Source organism: Lathyrus oleraceus, chromosome 5 (assembly GCF_024323335.1).
Source record: "Lathyrus oleraceus cultivar Zhongwan6 chromosome 5, CAAS_Psat_ZW6_1.0, whole genome shotgun sequence".
In the NCBI taxonomy this organism is placed as follows: Eukaryota; Viridiplantae; Streptophyta; class Magnoliopsida; order Fabales; family Fabaceae; genus Lathyrus; species Lathyrus oleraceus.
In genome coordinates, this window is record NC_066583.1 from 288,160,034 (window position 1) to 288,172,315 (window position 12,282).

The window sequence follows — 12,282 nt, forward strand, 5'->3', positions numbered from 1 at the left end:
ATGTAGGAATTGCTTGATATATCAATTGCTTGTGTGCTTGGTGGTCTCTTGTGAGATGAGTTCTATACCCGAACTCGAGTGTACTTACGATAGGAGAATGGCATAGTCTTGTTGACTTGTGTGGAGTTATTCCTTAGAAAGTTGACTTGCAAGCCCATTCGCTTGGTTGAGGTCGTGTTGGGATCAATAATGTCACACGAGTAGTCGTGGTTAGGCATTACTCTTTCCAATATAAACCTTAGAAGCCAAAGACCTTAGATTACCTAGCCCATCTTGGCCTATTTTAGGACGTAGTGCGAAGGTCGTTCAAGTGGAATATTTGATACGATTGTTACGCGATACTACACTCATAAGAGTCTCTCATGAGAATATTTTTGGAATACGAGTAGTCGTTTATCCGATAATATCCGAAAGATGAGATGACGACTATGGGAACCTCTTTTAGAACATGATTGTCAGGTTTAACCATAGTACACTCCCCTTGGGTGGTTCTTAACCGAGACTCCATGCTCGTGACTTGCAACAAACCCTTGATTCGCGGTCGATCCGTTCTCGTATATCCTTAATATCAATGGAACTTGGGTGTTGATAAGGTGTAAACCACAATCCACCAAAATGGATGATTAATATTAAGGATGACTTGATCCATCCCGTGACCTTTGTGTGGTGTGACTTGCTTGATCTTTGAGTGTGATTATTGCATCCATGCATTCCTGCATTCATTTGCATCCATGTCATCAACAATGAAAATTTTCAAGGAACTTAAGAGGTCTATTTGCAAATTTTCAAACATGGATAAGCAAAGAAGGAATACGAAGAAGTACAGTTTCAGACAACCCGACTTGAAAGAGTTAAGGAGTTTGACATCCTATGTATTAGATCCCTTGGAGTTCAAAGCTCGCCATGGGAAGCTTCTGTGTATTCTTGCTACTCAGGTGGATGAAGGTCTGATGAGTGTGTTGGTGCAGTTCTACGATCCTCTGTATCATTGCTTCATTTTTCTGGATTTCCAGGTTTTGCCTACACTTGAGGAGTATGCCTATCTTGTGGGTATACCTATCTTAGATCAGTTGCCGTTCAGTGGCTTGGAGAGAGTTCCTTCTTCCCAGGAGATTGCTGATCTACTTCACATAGATGTATCTGATATTGGTGCTCATATGACTACCAAATGTGGAATTCAAGGTCTCCCATCTGATTGCCTCATCGCCCAAGCTACTTTATTTGGGAAGGCCATGAGTGAGGACGCCTTTGAAGCCATATTTGTACTTCTCATCTATGGGCTAGTGTTATTTCCCAACATCGACAATTTTATGGATCTGAATGCTATTTGGATTTTCTCTACTCTTAATCCCGTTCCGACTCTGTTGGGTGACACTTATTTCTCTTTGCATATGAGGAATGCAAAGGGTAGTGGTACCATTGTGTGCTGTTTGCCTCTGTTGTACAAGTGGTTTATTTCGCACTTGCCACAAACGCTTGCCTTCAAGGAGAACAAGGGATGTCTACGGTGGTCTACGAGACTTATGTCTCTCACTAATGATGATATCTTTTGGTATAACCGTGTGTATGATGGTGTCCAGATCATTGACTCTTGTGGTGACTTCTCCAAATGTGCCTCTTCTTGGTACATGTGGTGGAATTAACTACAACCCTATTTTGACTCGCCGTCAGCTTGGGTTCCCCTTAAAGGATAAACCTAACAACATTTTGTTGGAAGGTGTGTTCTTTCAAGAGGGTAAGGATCCCCAAAACTTGAAGAGCAGAATGGTCCGCGCCTGGCACAAGTGTCGCAACCTGAAAAATACAGTGCGCGAAAAAACAACCGGCGAGAGAAAATGACAGAAGAGTCGCCACCGTGCGTTATTCATCCCAAAGGAGGGAAAGGAAACGCTCGAAGTAAACCTGAAAAAGGAAAGGACAAGACGGGGTCTCGCAACCAAATCTTGGGTTCGGGAGTCGGTTATGCGAAGGGAAGGTATTAGCACCCCTACGCATCCGTAGTACTCTACGGGATCCACTTTTGTGGTTTTTGTCTAAAGGGTGTGGGTTTATCTAATGTGTTATTTACCAAAAAAAAAAGGGTTAAATGAAAATGACTCGTGCGGATGTCGCATCCACTGCATACGTATCTCATCTGAATATGAGAATCAGAGTCTTCGTAGCTCGGCTGACCTATGGGTTGGGGGATGTGTGCTCGCTAAGACATCGCGTCTTATGCCTACGTATCTCATCTGGAATGAGAATCAGAGCAAGCCGTAGTTCGGCTAACTACGGGGTTATGGATTGGGTTTTGGGCGAACAACGTTACTACGCAATCTACCGGATGCTCGACCCTTGGAGACTTACTCGCCTGTAGTAGAAGGAGTTGACGTGTTGCTTTGGGTTTTAGGGTTTGGGATGCTCAAGGGCAAAAAGGTAGTCCTAGGCGAAGGAACCGCGCTACCTTATTTGGCATGCAAAATGGGAGACTATACGAAGCCTCGCATCCTATGGGGAACAATCACATTACACAAAACATGTATCTTAAAGGGAAAGGGGAAAAGGGGAAAAATACCACGCGGATAAAGATCCGAAGCTACAACACTTAAAGGGATAAGTAACCCTGAAATCCTTCCAGCTAGATCATCAAAAAATTCAGTCTGTACGGGGAATCGGAATAAACCTCCGGGTGGCATCCCTGCAAGAGTATGTGAGCCCTCACAAAAACTCGACAAAAGGGTTAGAGTAACAGGATGAAAACAAGAGAAAACAATGTCATGGAAACACAAGACAGGTTAGAACAAAACAGAACAAAAAGCCAATACTGTCACGTTCGCGACTGCATCGCCTAGCGAAAGCTTAGCGAAGCTTCGCTGCGTGCTCGCCTAGCGAAGCGGCTAGCGAGCACCTGCGGGTTTTGGATTCCTCCTTGATAACAGTTCGATCTCTATGATCCGAAACCCTGTGGTATCCATCTCATAAACGAAAATGATTAAAACATTCAAGGTATTGTTACACATTCATGCCTATTCGAACTCGTGGGCAAAACCTGGTATTACCTCATACATTCATAATATTCAAATTCAAGGCGTAGAGTAATAGGAACAAAGGCATACCTGATGAGAGAGACTGATTAAGATTGAATGGTACGGCTGGATCTGCAAAGTAATACTAGGGTTTGTGTGAGGCGGAGTGAACTTCTCAGAGCTGCCTGAAGGTTGCTGCAGAGTAGTTCCTAGGTCTCTTTCTCCAGTCTCTGGTCTTTTCTGTTCAGCCAGTGTTCACCCTTTATTTCATTGACCAGTCTGGTATTTATAGGCCAAATTTCGCAGCTTGTGGGCTTTGAATGAGGACAGCTCAAGCCCAAAACTTTTCTGTTATGTTCTGCAATACGCGCCCTTCGCCTAGCGAAGGATCTGCTCGCCTAGCGAGCATGACAGTGCTCTTCGCTAGGCGAAGCATCTGCTCGCCTAGCGAGCATGACAGCTCAGCAGCAGATTCTTGCTTCCTCCAGCCTGGCGATTTGCTCGGTGAATAGGCCCCATCTGGCTCTGTTGGTAGTACCTCAAGTCTTTTCCTTGTATTGACTGATCATTCGAATAAAACCCACAAAGTGTCCTGGATGATGCTCAAGCTTCTTGGAGCTAATTTTGATTGACATGATGCAATGTGATATGAAATGCTAAATGACCTAAAAAATGAATGCATGAATGAGGAGGGCAAATTTTGGGGTGTTACAGCTGCCCCTATTCAATCATCAGCTAACCCGAGTAGGATGAAAGCGAACAGCTTATCAGACAAACGGGGTGAGCTGTGATTGAATACCAAAGATAGACCGAAAATTTGCGCTCCGAGAACACCACAAAAACGCGGAAATACACCGCGCTGTTTGTTCTTCTTCCGATCCTCTGGCTGAATCTGAATCAGTCTTCTGACTTAATCTGGAGTTTCGATTCTCTGGCTGAATCTATACTCAATTTAGTCCTCTGGTTGGATATTAATTTTGATCCTCGGGCTGGATACGATTTTGATCTTCTGGCTAGATCTTCTTCGATCTTCTGGCTAGATCTCCTTCGATCTTCTGGCTAGATCTTCTTCGTTTCGATTCTCTAGCTGAATCTACTTCCTTTGATTCTCTGGCTGAATCTACTTCGATCTTCTGGCTAGATCTGAATTGTTGCGATTTTCGATCTTCTGGCTAGATCTTCTTTGCTTCGATTCTCTGGATGAATCTACTTTGTTTCGATTCTCTGGATGAATCTATTTTCTTTGATTCTCTGGCTGAATCTACTTCGATCTTCTGGCTAGATCTGAATTGTTGCGATTTTCGATCTTCTGGCTAGATCTTCTTTGCTTCGATTCTCTGGCTGAATCTACTTCGATCTTCTGGCTAGATCTGGATTATTTTGATGATAAATTCCCATCATTAGGATCCCGCATCTGAGGCATGCGCTGGTTGACCCTCTTGAATATTCCACTTTTGGGCTTCGTACATATTCTTCGAGCTAGAACATGTTGTAACGACTCCTCAATTAGACTTGGGCTTGCTGGGGAAATAAAGCTTGTAGGCGACTTCACTGGGGAATCTTCAAATTGAGCCTTAGGCTGGCTTAATGGAACACGACTCTCAGGCTGAATCTTCGAAATGACCCTCAGGCTGGATCACTGGAACACGATTCTCAGGCTGAATCTTTGAAATGACCCTCAAGCTGGATCACTGGAACACGATTCTCAGGCTGAATCTTCGAAATGGACCCTCAGGCTGGATCACTAGAACACGATTCTCAGGCTGAATCTTCAAAAATGACCCTCAGGCTGGATCACGGGAAAACGATTCTCAGGCTGAATCTTCAAAAATGACCCTCAGGCTGGATCACGGGAAAACGATTCTCAGGCTGAATCTTCAAAAATGACCCTCAGGCTGGATCACGGGAAAACGATTCTCAGGCTGAATCTTCAAAATGACCCTCAGGCTGGATCACTCACGCTTGATCCTCTGGCTGGATCTCATGACCTTGGTTGTAAAGTAATTCTTCAGTCTGCTTGGAAGAACCTATTTATCAGCTTATGTGTATGCTTGATATGATATGCATGCAAATGCAAATGTTATGCATGGTGTAAAAAGAAATCTGCTTGGGGAAGCAAACTCCGGTAGGGAACAGATCGCTGTATCAATCCTTGAATGCTCTGTGGGGAATGATCCGTCTGCCGGGACCAATGAGCCACCAAAAATAAATTGGCTGCTTGAAAAGTTGACCTTGCGGGGGGAGTATCAACTATGGAAACTTTGTTCGGCGAGGCTCTATGAGGAGAGTCTGTGGGGAAAACACTTCCTGGGGAAATGTCGTAGGAAACGACCTTTGCTGGGGATATGAACTTGCTAATCGCCCTCAAGCTGGGGATTAACAAATCTGTTAAAAATAATCTGCTGGGGAATGAGATGAACACTGGGAACGCCACCCTCTCATCTGTTGGTTATGCAACCACTCCGCTGTTGCTAGGAAGATACAGTCTGACACTGTCAACTCCACTGGGGATATATAGTCTGGATACTGTCAACTCTACTGGGGATAGACAGTCTGGATACTGTCAACTCTGTTGGGGAACATGCTCTGCTGAGGAGAGACTTTGTCAACCGCTTGGCGATGAGGATTCATGACTTGGCATCCGGTTCCTGTGACCTGCAACCAAAAATACACGTATGCCTCGGGGGAATTACTCGGTTTGAATTCACCGTTCGGGATTAAGCACATTCAAAGCAATTTTAAATGTTTTCCTGTGCAAATCATCTGCAAAAGCCACCATTATGTTCATATGCAATACGTTTTATCAAAAATTCGGACATTTTTGCAAACAAACTGATAAATGAAAAATAAAGAGGCTCTTTAACTGAATTATTCGACTCTTAATAGGGAGAGAATTTGTGCCAAGAATGGGCGAGGGTATCAGGAAGCTGATCCCTGAAAAGAGGTGATCGCTATAAAAAGAGAACTATCCTAATGACAACGGGGATAGGTCCCACCGAGTTTCGACTCTACTATGGCTCGTATGTCCTCAAGACGCTCTGCTCATCTTGCTTTCTGAAGTGGATGATTAGTCGATCTTTAACCTTCGAAGATTGCCGGATTGAATGAAACGGTGATATAACACTGATGAACTCAGATCACAGTCATTCTCTTATTCCCTAACTTTTGCCTGGATCGCCCCCTTTTTCGGGTTTTCAATCCACCGGGATACCCATTTTTGCCTGAGCCGCCCTTTTGGGTTTTCGATTCACCGGGTGTACTCTTTTTTTTATATCCCTAATTTTTGCCCGAACCTCTTTATTCTTTTTTTTTGTTCGTCGGGATGCCCTTTTTTTGCCTGGACTATTCTTTTTATCGTCCAGCGGGTCTATTTTACGCGAAGTATTTTCTTTTTTTTTAACTGCGTCTGAGTTGACAGGGGACGGGAAGTCTTCGCCATCCATGGTTGATAGCATCGGAGCTCCGCCAGAGAAAACTCATTTAACCACGTATGGACCCTCATAGTTCGGTGTCCATTTGCCCTTGTGATATGTGTTAGGAGGAAGAAATATTTTGAGTACCAATTCACCGACTTGATACCCCCGAGGGCGCACTTTCTGACCAAATGCTTTCTTCATTCGTCTCTGACCGAGATACGTCAATTCTGGGTACGTAGTTCCAGCATAGCACCTTTTCCGTTGGTTTGATTGATGACCGAAGTTGAATCCCCGTATACATCCAGGGTTTTAATCTGTATATTGATGGCTTTTTGTGAAGTGTATTGGATGTCATACTCTGTCAGTATCATTTGTCATCTAGTAACCTTTCCGGTAAGTGATGGCTTTTCAAAAATATACTTGATTGGATCCATTTTTGATATCAATAGAGTCGTGTGAGTCAACATATACTGTCGTAGTCGGCGAGCAGCCCATGCCAAAGCGCGGCAAGTTTTCTCGAGCAATGAGTATCTTTGTTCACAGTCGGTAAACTTTTGCTAAGGTAGTATATTGCATGCTCTTTTCGACCTGACTCGTCATGCTGACCGAGCACACAACCCATTGACCTTTCTAGCACAGTCAAGTACATGACCAACGGTCTTTCCTCTCGGCCTGTAGACTGGCCCCGATCTTGATCTCTTTCTTGTCGTCTGCGGTACCGACGTTGATGGTCTCAACCACCTCCTGATAAGGTGTAATAGCTCGGTCCTCCTGTTTCAACAATCTGGCTAACCCTTCAGGTAATTCACAATCTTCCTCAGCCCCTTCTTTGGCTTGATAGATAGGATTGTCGAAGTCATACTTGGCCATAGCAGTGTCGTTAGCAGTGAGATCCGAGTGGTCGGCTCTGCATGATGGAGGATCATGCTTTACCTTAGAATAGGAGATTTTTTTTTTGAAAGAAAGGAAAAACGAAAAAAGAAAGCCATTTTTTTTTGTAAAAAGTAAAAAAACTGAAAGAAAGAGAACACAAAATTGTTTGCAAAAGCCGTCCTTTATTGATGATAAAAATAATTGCGAAATGTAACTAAATGGATGGCCCTACAAATGAGCCGTTACACCTTGGGCAAAGTGTAAGACTTTATTATGCATGTAATAAAGGAAAATAATAAAAATCACTCTTTCAGCAGAGTAACCCGAACGGTTTTTTCAGACGACCAATTGTCGAGCTTTTCTCCCAGGACACATGGGCGAATCCAGCTATCTAAGTCACAGTCGCTGTCAGCCTTGTCTTTGTTTGCAGCATTGACGATGTGAGGAGAAACCAAATCCCCGCTGGAGAGAGTACCGGTTTCATTCTTCTGAGATCCCGGAGCATACCCCAATCCAAACTTGTCTTCTTTGATGACTGGCTCCACAAATTTGCCCCAGCCTTGGGCATTATCAGCCTTAACCACTTCAACAGCATTAATCTCCTGCCCGCCGTGGGCTGGCATCAGGTTCTGGATAATATTAGGCACCGGAGCAAAATTGATAGCCTGGGCATCTCTCAAATCTTGTACCTTTAACTGGAGAGCCTTGCAATTATCTGTAGTATGGCCAGGTGCGTTGGAGTGAAAAGCACATCTGGCGTTGACATCATAACCCCTATTCAAATTATTGGGATCGATTGGTGGGGCCAGAGTTCTCAACGTAACCAGATTCATGTCAATCAGCTTGGGAAGTAATACTGAATAAGGCATTGGGATTGGCTCGATGACCCGGTCCGTCTGCCTTGGACGTTGTTGATAGTGTCTCTGCTGACCCGGATTACCTCCTTGTTGTTGATTGTTGTACCTGGGTTGTTGTTGCGGATGATATTGCGGTTGAGGAACAGGTGTTGGAATAGTGACTGCGGCCACTTGATCTTGATAATAATTAGGGCGTCATTTACTCCTGCCTCTGTCGGCATACACAACGCTTGCCTCGCCTTCTTTTCTTCGCTGACCGTTACCAGCAAACGGTCTCTTGGGACCTGATGAGTTGGAAGCACTATTGTCTTGAATTCGGCCCATCTTCAACAGACTCTCGATTCTTTCTCCAGCAATTACTATCTCTGCAAAGCTGATTGACGGGCAAGCAACCAATCTCTCAATATAATTGCCTTGAAGAGTGTTCATGAACATGTCCGCCATCTCCCTTTCAGACATAGGGGGTTGGACGGACGCAGCAATCTGTCTCCAACGCTGAGCATACTCTCTAAAGGTTTCCTTGGCAGTCTGAGACATACCTTGCAACAAGGTCCGATTTGGAGCCATGTCCAAGTTGTATTGATATTGCTTGACAAAAGCCTCTGCCAAGTCTTTCCAGCTCTTGATGGTGGTACGGAACAGATGAGCATACCATTCACGAGAGGCTCCAGTTAGACTGTCTTCAAAATAGTACATCCACAGCTTTTCATCTTCCGTGTGAGCTCCCAACCTTCCCAAATAAGATTGGAGATGAGTGTGTGGGCAAGAAGCCCCGTTGTATTTCTCAAAAGTAGGGGGTTTGAACTTGTGAGGAATCCTTACTCCCTGAACCAGACCAAGATTTGTGACATCAAAGCCTAAGGAATTTTGAGACTCCAAAGATTTGAGCTTCTCAGCAAGCTCATCCATACGGCGAGTGGTCTCGAGGGCCTCGTCGTGCAAAGAAAATTGATCATACTGATAATCTTCAGTAACGGGGTGCCCGTTAATCCGAATTCCTTGATTCACATTGTACCTTCCGCCAATACCATTTCCAACATTCCCTGTGTTGCCAACATTACCCAGGTTTCCATCAGCATTTGCATTACCCGCGTTACCAGTGTTCACAGGGTTATCAGCGTTCCCAGGGTTACCAGGGTTTCCCTCAGCATTTGGTATCTCCACCTCCGGATCGGGTCTCGGTTGCTCAACCAATTCCCTCAGCTTTTCCTGGCCTTCTGCCATACCAGTCATCAATGTCATGCACTGATCCATCCTTTCACGCATATCAGCCAGCTCTTTCTGTACTTGGTCCATCGCTAGCTGTGGACGGTTTTCCTTTGTCGGGTACCTGTGGACTCGCTTGGGACCAATAACTGCCTGATACAGGGAACAAACATTAGACACTGCGGTGACACCTGTAAAACAAACAAGGGTTAGTATGCATGGTATGCGATGCACTGCTTATTCAGTTTTGAGGCACCCCCATTTTGAAAGGGAATACCCTGCGAATGAATAAGCATGAGATGTTGGATGCAAATATGCAGATGATGTTATGTAATGCAAAGGCATGTCAATCAGAATTGATGGATCCGCTTGAACATCTGTCAGGTTGCACTTCCTGGAGAGAAATTCACTAAGGAATATAATACAAGACCAAAACTCTGCTCCAGAAAACCGGGTTGCTTGGAGGTTAAGGTTTCCTGAATTTAGCCCGCCCCTCACTGGTAGGTTCTAAGAACAGAAGTTCGTCAGCTTCAGCCCTTCAGTCGCGAATAATACGTTTACCACTGAAGGTTTAGCATTATTACGGGATAAAAGACCTCCATTGACTCCCCTCAACAAGACATCCTAAAGCAAGTTCCCAGTCTCGGGGTCCTCGGATTGATCAGCGAGAATGCGCCCACCAGAGCTAACATAATCACGTCTCGGAGGAGAGGCCTCGACTGAGTTCTTGGGAAATAGTCACCAGAGTCGACAATTTCTAGAGGAACATCATGTCGTTACGGAACATCCGTAGGACATAATATATCCAAAAGAAACCTCGTCTGGGTGTGGTTCTTCACGAACGACTTAACGTAGCAACATGCCACGCAAGCCTCATGATCATCCATTCTAAAACCTGTGTGTACACTCAAGCCTGGGTAATGGGCTTATCTCTCGTAGAACATCCCATCCCAACAAACAAACAACAGCTTCAACAGATACAGCAGATGAATGCAAGCAAGTAAGTAAATAAAGGTACAAAAGCATGAACACCCAATAAACAAGAAATCACAAAAGCTAGGAGGGACTCGCTTAGGGAAGATGGACCAGCAAGAGGTCAACTTCTTTGTGTCCCCAGCAGAGTCGCCATCTGTCGCGACCTGAAAAATACAGTGCGCAAAAAAACAACCGGCGAGAGAAAATGACAGAAGAGTCGCCACCGTGCGTTATTCATCCCAAAGGAGGGAAAGGAAATGCTCGAAGTAAACCTGAAAAAGGAAAGGACAAGACGGGGTCTCGCAACCAAATCTTGGGTTCGGGAGTCGGTTATGCGAAGGGAAGGTATTAGCACCCCTACGCATCCGTAGTACTCTACGGGATCCACTTTTGTGGTTTTTGTCTAAAGGGTGTGGGTTTATCTAATGTGTTATTTACCAAAAAAAAAGGGTTAAATGAAAATGACTCGCGCGGATGTCGCATCCACTGCATACGTATCTCATCTGAATTTGAGAATCAGAGTCTTCGTAGCTCGGCTGACCTATGGGTTGGGGGATGTGTGCTCGCTAAGACATCGCGTCTTATGCCTACGTATCTCATCTGGAATGAGAATCAGAGCAAGCCATAGTTCGGCTAACTACGGGGTTATGGATTGGGTTTTGGGCGAACAACGTTACTACGCAATCTACCAGATGCTCGACCCTTGGAGACTTACTCGCCTGTAGTTGAAGGAGTTGACGTGTTGCTTTGGGTTTTAGGGTTTGGGATGCTCAAGGGCAAAAAGGTAGTCCTAGGCGAAGGAACCGCGCTACCTTATTTGGCATGCAAAATGGGAGACTATACGAAGCCTCGCATCCTATGGGGAACAATCACATTACACAAAACATGTATCTTAAAGGGAAAGGGGAAAAGGGGAAAAATACCACGCGGATGAAGATCCGAAGCTACAACACTTAAAGGGATAAGTAACCCTGAAATCCTTCCAGCTAGATCATCAAAAAATTCAGTCTGTACGGGGAATCGGAATAAACCTCCGGATGGCATCCCTGCAAGAGTATGTGAGCCCTCACAAAAACTCGACAAAAGGGTTAGAGTAACAGGATGAAAACAAGAGAAAACAATGTCATGGAAACACAAGACAGGTTAGAACAAAACAGAACAAAAAGCCAATACTGTCACGTTCGCGACTGCATCGCCTAGCGAAAGCTTAGCGAAGCTTCGCTGCGTGCTCGCCTAGCGAAGCGGCTAGCGAGCACCTGCGGGTTTTGGATTCCTCCTTGATAACAGTTCGATCTCTATGATCCGAAACCCTGTGGTATCCATCTCATAAACGAAAATGATTAAAACATTCAAGGTATTGTTACACATTCATGCCTATTCGAACTCGTGGGCAAAACCTGGTATTACCTCATACATTCATAATATTCAAATTCAAGGCGTAGAGTAATAGGAACAAAGGCATACCTGATGAGAGAGACTGATTAAGATTGAATGGTACGGCTGGATCTGCAAAGTAATACTAGGGTTTGTGTGAGGCGGAGTGAACTTCTCAGAGCTGCCTGAAGGTTGCTGCAGAGTAGTTCCTAGGTCTCTTTCTCCAGTCTCTGGTCTTTTCTGTTCAGCCAGTGTTCACCCTTTATTTCATTGACCAGTCTGGTATTTATAGGCCAAATTTCGCAGCTTGTGGGCTTTGAATGAGGACAGCTCAAGCCCAAAACTTTTCTGTTATGTTCTGCAATACGCGCCCTTCGCCTAGCGAAGGATCTGCTCGCCTAGCGAGCATGACAGTGCTCTTCGCTAGGCGAAGCATCTGCTCGCCTAGCGAGCATGACAGCTCAGCAATAGATTCTTGCTTCCTCCAGCCTGGCGATTTGCTCGGTGAATTGGCCCAATCTGGCCCTGTTGGTAGTACCTCAAGTCTTTTCCTTGTATTGACTGATCATTCGAATA